Source organism: Eretmochelys imbricata, chromosome 14 (genome assembly GCF_965152235.1).
Source record: "Eretmochelys imbricata isolate rEreImb1 chromosome 14, rEreImb1.hap1, whole genome shotgun sequence".
NCBI classification, from domain to species: domain Eukaryota; kingdom Metazoa; phylum Chordata; order Testudines; family Cheloniidae; genus Eretmochelys; species Eretmochelys imbricata.
The window spans coordinates 28,663,057-28,672,521 of NC_135585.1; the positions used below are offsets into that span (position 1 = coordinate 28,663,057).

Sequence of the window (9,465 nt, forward strand, 5' to 3'; positions counted from 1 at the left end):
TGATAATGATTAATTATTTACTACAGAGGGGCATTGGGCCCATTCCAAACAACACTGAAGTTATGGCTACAAAGGGAGTTCTTTTCAACCTGTTGTAGAATAAAATAGCTTAGGACTGGACATTGATTTGAAGATGTAAAGAGGTTTATAAGTACAAAGTATTATTATCTTCGCCAGACTAGCTCAGATTAGCATAAGGAGGATAATCATTATGGGTGCGATTTTTAAAAGAGTCTGTGGGAATCAGGCATTTACATTCTACTGAATCACAATGAGATTTGAATTTTTAATTGCTTTGAACTCCTTTGAAAATCCCATTGCACAGTGATAATCAACCGTTTATCCTTCAGGGCAAAGTCTTATTTCCGTCTCAGCTGAGCATGGAATGTGCCTCTAAGGTCCGGCACTGCAAAATCAGATACATTTATTATGGTTTATAATTTCTTCTTTTGTAAAATGGGGACAATGACCCTGACTCCGGTTGTAAAATGCGTTGAGATCTACTAATGAAAAGCATTGCACAAAAGCTAGGGATTATACTTAAAGAGCATTGTCAATTAAGCACTGTCTGGTACATAATTCTGTATGAAATTCTTGTTCTGGTCTCACTTGTATGTTAATATCTCATGGATAGGCTTGGCAGCATTTTATTTTTATTTTTTATAATTTTGATGGGTACTGTCACTGTTTATTTTTAAGCATTTTCTCCACTTTTTATTTATTTCAGTGTTCCTAGTTGTACAAAATTATGGGGGTGGGGCGTGGGAGACTGTCAGACAAATGATAGTTAACACTGAGATTCAAAAAGTGAAAGCTCTATAAACCATTAAAACACAAATTGTCAACATCACGTGTTAAACTATAGAAAGTAAATATCCTTAATTCAACAGATCATACCTGTTTTCACTATTCATTCACTAATCCATTTGTAAGCCGAATTCAAAAGTCTAAATCACTGGATTTTGACTCTAATAAGTTCTCCCGCAGTATTTTTCTTACTTTGCCTATTTGTAAATTTTGAGTATTATAGATGGAAATACATTTTCATCAGTTTGTGTGTGTGTGTGTGTTGAAATCGACATTTACCAACATTAACCAATAAAAATCTAATCCTTCCAAGCCTAGCCATGACGTCTGTCCCTTGGTTGTTAGAATTTGATCCTGGGCAAAATGTATGTAAGCAGTGTCAGGATGAGCTCCACCCTGACATCTGGTGGTGAGGTGTGGCAAGTTGTGGAAAAGAACTTCAGGGGCCGATCTCATTTGCATAGGCACACCCACCATGCCTAAAATGAGACCATAGCTGCCCAAAGTCACTTTGGCTGCTGTGGGATCCCCAGTGTCTCTGTTATTGAGGCAGGAAGAATAAATTGTTATTACCATGATTATGGGAACTGTGCTTGGAACTGTACGTGGCCTTTTGTTATGATGGAGGGATTCACCATCAACTAAGTAGCACTCGCTAGGCAAGGGTCATGGGTTCCAAAACTGTGTGAATGGAGAGAGGCTGGGGACAAGTATTAGTACTTGGTGGTATGGGCCCTTTGGTGAGGGCCTTACATGCTAATTGCATTTCTTTCTGTCTCTACTGTGGAATATCAGAGCTAATTTTGATTTCATTAGAAGTGTAGTTATAGGCTGCTGAGCTCATTTTGGGCTGATAGTGCACCAGCACTGGGGCTCCCCTACTACAAGCTGAATTCACCTAAGAGCTGAAATCACTGAGTGTTGTGTTAAGTAGTGGGGGAGCCTGAAGATATATTGTGGAGCAGTTTGCGGGACAGCTGGAGTGCCTTGCGGACCGGCTGGTGAAGCAGTTTGATGCGTAGCAGTTTGTGGATGGCAGGAGCTGCTTGTGGGCCGTAGAGCTGAGCGAAGGAGTTCGTGGGGCGGCTGGCAGAGCGGAGCGCAGCTGTGTGAAGGAGTTTGTGGGGCGGCTGGCGGAGCGGAGCGCTGCTATGGAGCTATGGGGCGGTCAGCTTCAGATCATGTAAGGTGCCTCTTACCCCGTCCCATTTCCACCCAGGTTGGGAGGTAAAGCTCCGCAGATAAACTTTCGAACTCTGGGGCTGCCCTGACCAGGGACAGAGACTTTTGGGGCATTGGACTTTTGGGACTTTGGGTGATTTGGGGTTGCTGGACTCAAGAACCAAAGGGAAAAGGGCATGCCCCAATTTGCTTGGGGTGGGTTTTTTTTGCTCATGGGTTGTGTTATGAATCCTGTTGGTGGTGTTTCCCCAACATAATGCCACATTGTTTCTCTCTGTTATTAAAAGGCTTTTGCTACACTCAGACTATGTGCTTGCGAGAGGGGAAGTATTGCCTCTTGGAGGCGCCCAGCGGGGGTGGTATATATTTGTCCCAGGTCACTGGGTTGGGGCTCGAGCCGGTTTGCATTGTGTTATTGGAATGGAACCCCTAGATACTGAACCCGGCCCTTGTTGCTGCCAACTCTGGCGGGCAGAAGGGTTACATGTAAAATCAGTTTTAATGTTCGATACAAATGGGGAGATTGTCAAAGGATTTTCAATGGGAGTTGGGCCATGGAATTGCCCTCTTTGCCTCTGAAAATCTTCACCAAAGACAAAAATCATGGTCCTGGACTCAGAAGAAGACACATAAATAACCCCAGCGTTCCAAAGGTGTGTATTGGGAAGGGTAGCTGAGTTCTGAAATGAGCTGGAGAATGGAAAATGAGGGAGGATCCAGGAGAAAAGATTAGGAGTTCAAGTTTGGCAATGTTGTGCTGGAACTAGAGATTAGGATTCTCTGCCTTGGAATATACCGATGTAAAATGTTCATCGTAGAGCCTTTGAGGAACAAAGACAAGTCCTGCCTGCCGCAGAGCACAGCAGAGATTCATGAAGGAGAAAATAGCAGAGGACAAGACTGACCCATTTACCTTAATATTAGAAGAAAGGAAATTTTCAGGGAAACTGGGATATTTTTCTTCCTATTTTTCTTCATGCTAAATTCCGCAGATCTGTTAAAATGGGATTTGCATATCAGTGATTCTCCAGAGTGCAAGTCAAGATCATCCCTTAAATATGGACATCCAGAATCAAGGGAAATTCTACATGCCGTGTGTCCATAACCTAATGGAGTTCAATGGGTATTGGGTACCAAACTCTCTTAAGCCCCTTTGAAAATCCCAGCTAAGAGCATGGAGGGACTTTTGACGAGGAATAGCACTGGCTGAAGATTGAATGAACAAGTAGTAGATCAAAAGTGCCATCAACATTTCCAATGTCAATGGGAAAAATGATGAAATGATCAGGATCCCCTTCCCTTCCCTTGCCCTGTTTCTTGACAAACTCTAGTTGCAAGTTGTAGCTGATTGAGGCTTAGGGAGATGGGGAGGTGGTAATAATTATTCAGGCACTAGGATTCTGACTTGAACATTCAAGGAACATCCAATAATGCATTTTAATGCATTGAGCATCTCTTGTAACCTACAGAATTCAAGACTGGGGTGGAGATGGAAAACTGATTCGGTGTGTTGGTTTTCACCCTCTGAGTCCTGGATTTCCCTATTGCTGCTATTTGCATACAGAAGGAAGCGTCCACTCCCATGGATGATGAGATTGTTTCTCATCAGGAGGACTGAGAAGAACAGAATTCAATACAAAGTATCGTTTATTTCTCCAGATGTTAGAAAATCTGTGGACCAAATGAATTTGGTCACTGTGTGGGGTGGGGTAAAATTTTCCACAGCAGCTAAGGGCCAGATTTTTAAAGGTATTTAGGCACCTAGTGGGATTTTCAAAAGCATCGAGGTGGCTAACACCCACTCAAACCCACTAGTTCCTCAGGAGGATGTTAAACAGAAGCTACTAAAGTTAGACATTTTTAAATCAGCAGATCCAGATAACCCGCATCCAGGAGTGTAAAAAATGCTAGCTGAGGAGCTCACTGGGCCTTTACTGTTGAAACACTGGAAGAAAGCTAATGTTGTGCCAATATTGAAAAAGGGTAAATGGGAGGACCAAGGTAATTATAGGCCTGTCAGGCAAGATAACGGAGTGGCTGATTGTGAGGTTATTGACATAAGCTGGGACCGTATAGATCATTGTTGCAACCAAAGTCCTGTAGTGGCACCAAATCTTGTATAAAGGGAGTCAAATAAGGTGTCAAAACAAGGCTATGGTTTGCTGGTGCTGATTATGCTGTCTATTTGTGTGTATTATTTTTGTTGTTAAAGTTATGAATATTGGCTCTATACTGTCTGTATTTCAAACTTATACTACGCTCCTCCGTGACACCCCAGGCAAGCTGGTGTCAGCTCTGCCTAGCCTGCTTGGTGGCCCATTAAGGACCACCAGATATACACTTGACCCATTGAGAGAAGGCAGACACGCATTGGGACTCAGCGAGGTATGCACGGACCTGCCTATGGACAGAACTCTCAGGTGTTTCCAGGCCAGGTGATGGACAGCTTCTCTTTGGCACAAAGAAAGAAAGACCACATGGCAAGAGACTATAAAAAGCTGCTGCAGCTCCTCCATCTTGTCTTCAGTCCTGCTTCATCCCTCTGGAGGGACTTTGCTACACTGAAGCTTTGAACCAAGGACTGAAAGATCCATCCCAGCTGTGGATGTTCTCCTGAGACTTGATTTGAACCTGCAGTTTATTCTCTCACTGCTGCAAGCCTGAACCAAGAACTTTGCCATCACTGTATGTCATTGATTCCATTGAACCAATTCTAGCTCTCGTCTATATCTTTTCTTTTTATGAATAAACCTTTAGATTTTAGATTCTAAAGGATTGGCAACTGCGTGATTTGTGGGTCAGATCTGATTTGTATATTGACCTGGGTTTGAGGCTTGGTCCTTTGGGATCGAGAGAACCTTTTTTCTTTTACTGGGCTATTGGTTTTCATCACCATTTGTCCCCATAACGAGTGGCACTGGTGGTGATACTGGGAAACTGGGGTGTCTAAGGGAATTGCTTGTGTGACTTGTGGTTAGCCAGTGGGGTAAAAGCAAAGTCTTCTCTGTCTGGCTGGTTTGGTTTGCGTTGGTGTGCACAGAAACCCCAGCCTTGGGCTGTAACTGCCCTGCTTGAAGCAATTTGTCCTGAATGGGTACTCTCTGTTGGGTCCCGCCAGAACCAGCATCATTACACTGATAAGGGACTCAATTAATAAAGAAATAAAGTAATATAATTAATGTCATTTAACATGGGTTTATGGTAAATAGATCCTGTCAAACTAACTTGGTATCATTTTTGATGACATTACAATTGTGATTGATAAAGGCAATAGTGCTGATATAATAGACTTCTCTATGGCATCTGACTTGGTGCTGCATGACATTTTGACTAAACAACTAGAAGGATACAAAAATAACATGGCACACAATACATGGACTAAAAGCTGGCTCACGGTTAGGTCTCAAAATGTAATTGTTAAAGGGAATTGTCTTGGAACAGGTATGTTTCCAGTGGGGTCCAAGAGGGTTCTGTTCATATCCTAACTCTATTTAACATTTTTTCATGACATGGAAGATGACATAAACTCATCACTGATAAAGTTTGCAAATGACACAAAAATGAGGAAGTAGTTAATAATGAAGAGGACAGGGTTACAGAGCGATCTGGATCGCTTGGTAAGCTGGGCGCAAGCAAACACTATGATTTTACTATGGCTAAATGTGAATGTCTACATCTAGGAACAAAGCATGTAGGACATACTTGCAGGATGTGGAACTCTATTGTGGGTAACAGTGATTCTGAAAAAGATTTGGCGGTCATGGTGGATAATCAGCTGAACATGAGCTCCCAGTGTGATGCTGTGCCAAAAGGACTAATGCAATTCTTGGATGCATAAAGAGGAAAAAGACTACGTCCAGTTCTCGTGTCAACAATTCAAAAAGGATGTTGATCAATTGGAGAGGGTTCAGAGAAGAGCCATGAGAATGATTAAAAGTTTAGGAAGCACGCCTTATAGTGACAGACCCAAGGAGCTCAATCTATTTAGCTTAACAAAAAGAAGGTTAATGGGTGAATAAACCACAGTCTATAAATTCCTTCATGGTCTCTTCAGTCTAGCATAGAAAGGGATAACACCATACAATGGCTGGAAGTTTAAGCTAGGCAAAATCAGACTGGAAATAAGACATACAGTGAGAGTAATTAAGTTTTGGAGCAATTTACTAACGGTCATGGTGGATTCTCCATCACTGAGAATTTTTCAATCAAGATTGGATGTTTTTCTAAAAGATCTGCTCTAAAAATTATTTTGGAGAAGATCTATGTCCTGTGTTATACAGAAGGTCAGACTAGATGATCACAATGGTCCCTTCTGGCTTTGGAATCTATGAATCAATGAAACCAATGACTTTAGGTGCCTTGGTGTTTTTGAAAATCCCACTACATGCCTAAATACCATTTAAAATCTGGCCCTGGGTGACTTGAGAGCCTACATCTAATTTTCAAAAGAGCTTTAATCTTTCAGAGCCAGATTTTCAAAAGTATGAAGATGTCTAAAGCTTCAGATAGATGCTCAGCGGGATTTTCAAAAACCCCTAACCAGATTAGGTGCCTAACCTGCTTAAGCATTTTTGACAGTCTGCACCGTTGACATCTAAACACTTTTGAAACTCTAGCTCTTAGGCTCCTAAGCAACTTACATGATTTTGTAATGGGATTTAGGCTTCTATATCATTTAAGCACTGTCATAAATATAAAGGGAAGGGTAACCACCTTTCTGCATTCAGTGCTATAAAATCCCTCTTGGACAGAGGCAAAACCCTTTCACCTGTAGAGGGCTAAGAAGTTAAGATAACCTCGCTGGCACCTGACCAAAATGACCAATGAGGAGACAAGATACTTTCAAAGCTGGAGGGGGAGGAACAAAGGGTCTGTCTGTCTGTCTGTGTGATGCTTTTGCTGGGAACAGATCAGGAATGCAGCTCAGAACTCCTGTAAAAAGTTAGTCAGTACTCTAGCTAGATATGCGTTAGATTTCCTTTTGTTTAATGGCTGGTAAAATAGGCTGTGCTGAATGGAATGTATATTCCTGGTTTTGTGTCTTTTTGTAACTTAAGGTTTTTCCTAGAGGGATGCTCTATGTTTTGAATCTGATTACCCTGTAAGGTATTTACAATCCTGATTTTACAGAGGTGATTCTTTTACCTTTTCTTTCATTAAAATTCTTCTTTTAAGAACCGAACCTGATTGCTTTTTCATTGTTCTTAAGTTCCAAGGGTTTGGGTCTGTGTTCACCTGTACAAATTGGTGAGGATTTAATCAAGCCTTTCCCAGGAAAGGGGGTGTAGGGCTTGGGGGGATACTTTGGGGGAAGAAGTCTCCAAGTGGGCTCTTTCCCTGTAGTTTGTGTAACACGCTTGGTGGTGGCAGCATAGGGTTCAAGGACAAGGCAAAGTTTGTACCTTGTGGAATTTTTTTAACCTCAGCTGGTAAGAATAAGCTTAGGGGATCTTTCATGCAGGTCCCCACATCTGTACCCTAGAGTTCAGAGTGGGAAAGGAATCTTGACAGGCACCCTTGAAAATTGTACCTGTGATGTCTAACAATCCATGTAACAAAGCTTCTCCTGAATTATGATCTTTTGTATCTTGACAGATGGAGCCTGTGACTGGAATAGAGAAGGAAATCTACTCCAGGATATAGGAATTTATCCTTCTGGGCTTCCCCCGTAGTCAATATTTGCAGATCTCTCTTTCTGTGGTGTTTACCATGATGTATGTCCTGACAGTTGCAGGAAATGTTGCCATCCTAGTCCTAGTGAGGGCCAGCCATCAACTCCGCACCCCCATGTACTTCTTCCTTTGCTACCTCTCCTTGCTGGAGATATGATACAGCACAGCCTGTGTTCCCAAGACCATTGCGATTTTCCTGGGGAAAAGCAGAACCATCCCCTTTAGTAGCTGCATCCTGCAGATGGACTTCATTTTCTCCCTGGGCTGCACAGAATATTTCCTCTTGTCCGCCATGGCCTATGACTGCTATCTGGCTATTTGCTACCCATTGCACTATAGCACCATCATGAACAGCACCTTCTCTGCTCAGCTGGCCCTTGGCTCCTGGGTGTGTAGTTTCCTGGCTATTTCTATCCCAGAATCCCTGAGAGTTAGATTGTCCTTCTGTGGCACTAATGTCATTACTTGTTTCTTCTGCAGCATAGATTCCTTCATCATTCTCTCCTGCCCAGACACCTACATGATTGAGATGGCAGCTTTTATCATCTCGATCATCGTCATCCTGGGATTATGTTCAATAACTCTGGTCTCCTACATTTACACCCTCTCCACCATACTGAGAATCCCGTCAGCCCAAGGCCAGCAAAAGGCCTTTTCCACTTGCTCTTCCCATCTCACTCTTGTGATTATATGGTACAGCTCCACCATCTTCCTGTATGTCAGGCCTTCCAGACAGAATGCCTTGGACATGAACAAGACTGTCAACACTTTGAATACTATTGTAACTCCGCTGTTCAACCTCTTCATTGACAGTCTGAGAAACAAAGAGGTGAAGGAGACTTTATGGAAGGTATTCAGTGGGCCATGAAGTTGTTTTTGAATGGCTTAGATGTTACTGGGTCTGATTCTCAGCCTGTGCTCATGTTCCTTTTGGTAGTAACCGTCCTTGTTGTTGTTCTTTTAATCCTGGTTCCAGTTTTACATTTACAATTTTTGTATTTGGGTAAAATGTTCAGAAGTGCCTAAGGGCCAGATTTGCAAAGGAATTTAGGCACCTAAAGATTCAGATAGGCCCCTAAACACCATGAAAGATGTGGTTTCTAGGAGCCTAATTTTTATTGAAAATCTACTGGACGTGAGCTCCTAAGGGGCATATTTTCAAAGATATTTAGGTGTCTAAAGATGCAGATAGTTGTTTAGTGGGCTTTTCCAAAGCACTTCAGCAGATGAGGCACCAAAATCCCATTGATTTCAGTGGTAGCTACAAATACTTTTGAAAATCTGTCCCTTAAAATCTCTCGAGAGGTCCCATTGGCATGAATGAACATCTTTCAACTGAATTAAATGGCCTTTCGATCAGGCCCTATGTAGACATTACTTTTAGCAATTCACATTTAGGCCCCCATCCTGAGATCCTTACTCAAGTGCTAAATTATATTATTTTGAGTCGTCCACTTGACTCTAATGGGACTACTCACACTAGGAAAGAAAGCTTGTGCATAAAGCGTGTGCAGGATCAAGACCTTAGTGACACTGAATCTGCACTCAGAAGTTTGTCCTAAGTTTAAATTTGTAGCAACTCCAGAATTTTCATTATCTGTGATGTATGACTGGTTGGCCAACTCACACGACATTGTGTCTGTTCCTTGGTTCAATAGCTGAAAAATTATTAAACAGCAGACTAAAGAACAACATGCAGGAAATAAAGAATGATGAACAACGATGGTGGATTTTTTTTTTATTAGTGAAGAATTTCAAAAAATCAAATTTATTTCCCTTTTTAAGGGTTCTAAGTTTGGGGGTC

The 9,465-nt window shown here is 42.0% G+C and overlaps 1 pseudogene; it reads left to right on the top strand.

The window, feature by feature from the left end:
- The first annotated feature begins 4,376 nt into the window (after positions 1–4,376).
- LOC144274953 (olfactory receptor 6F1-like) lies at positions 4,377–8,529 on the top strand (annotated as a pseudogene).
- The last annotated feature ends 936 nt before the right edge of the window (positions 8,530–9,465 follow it).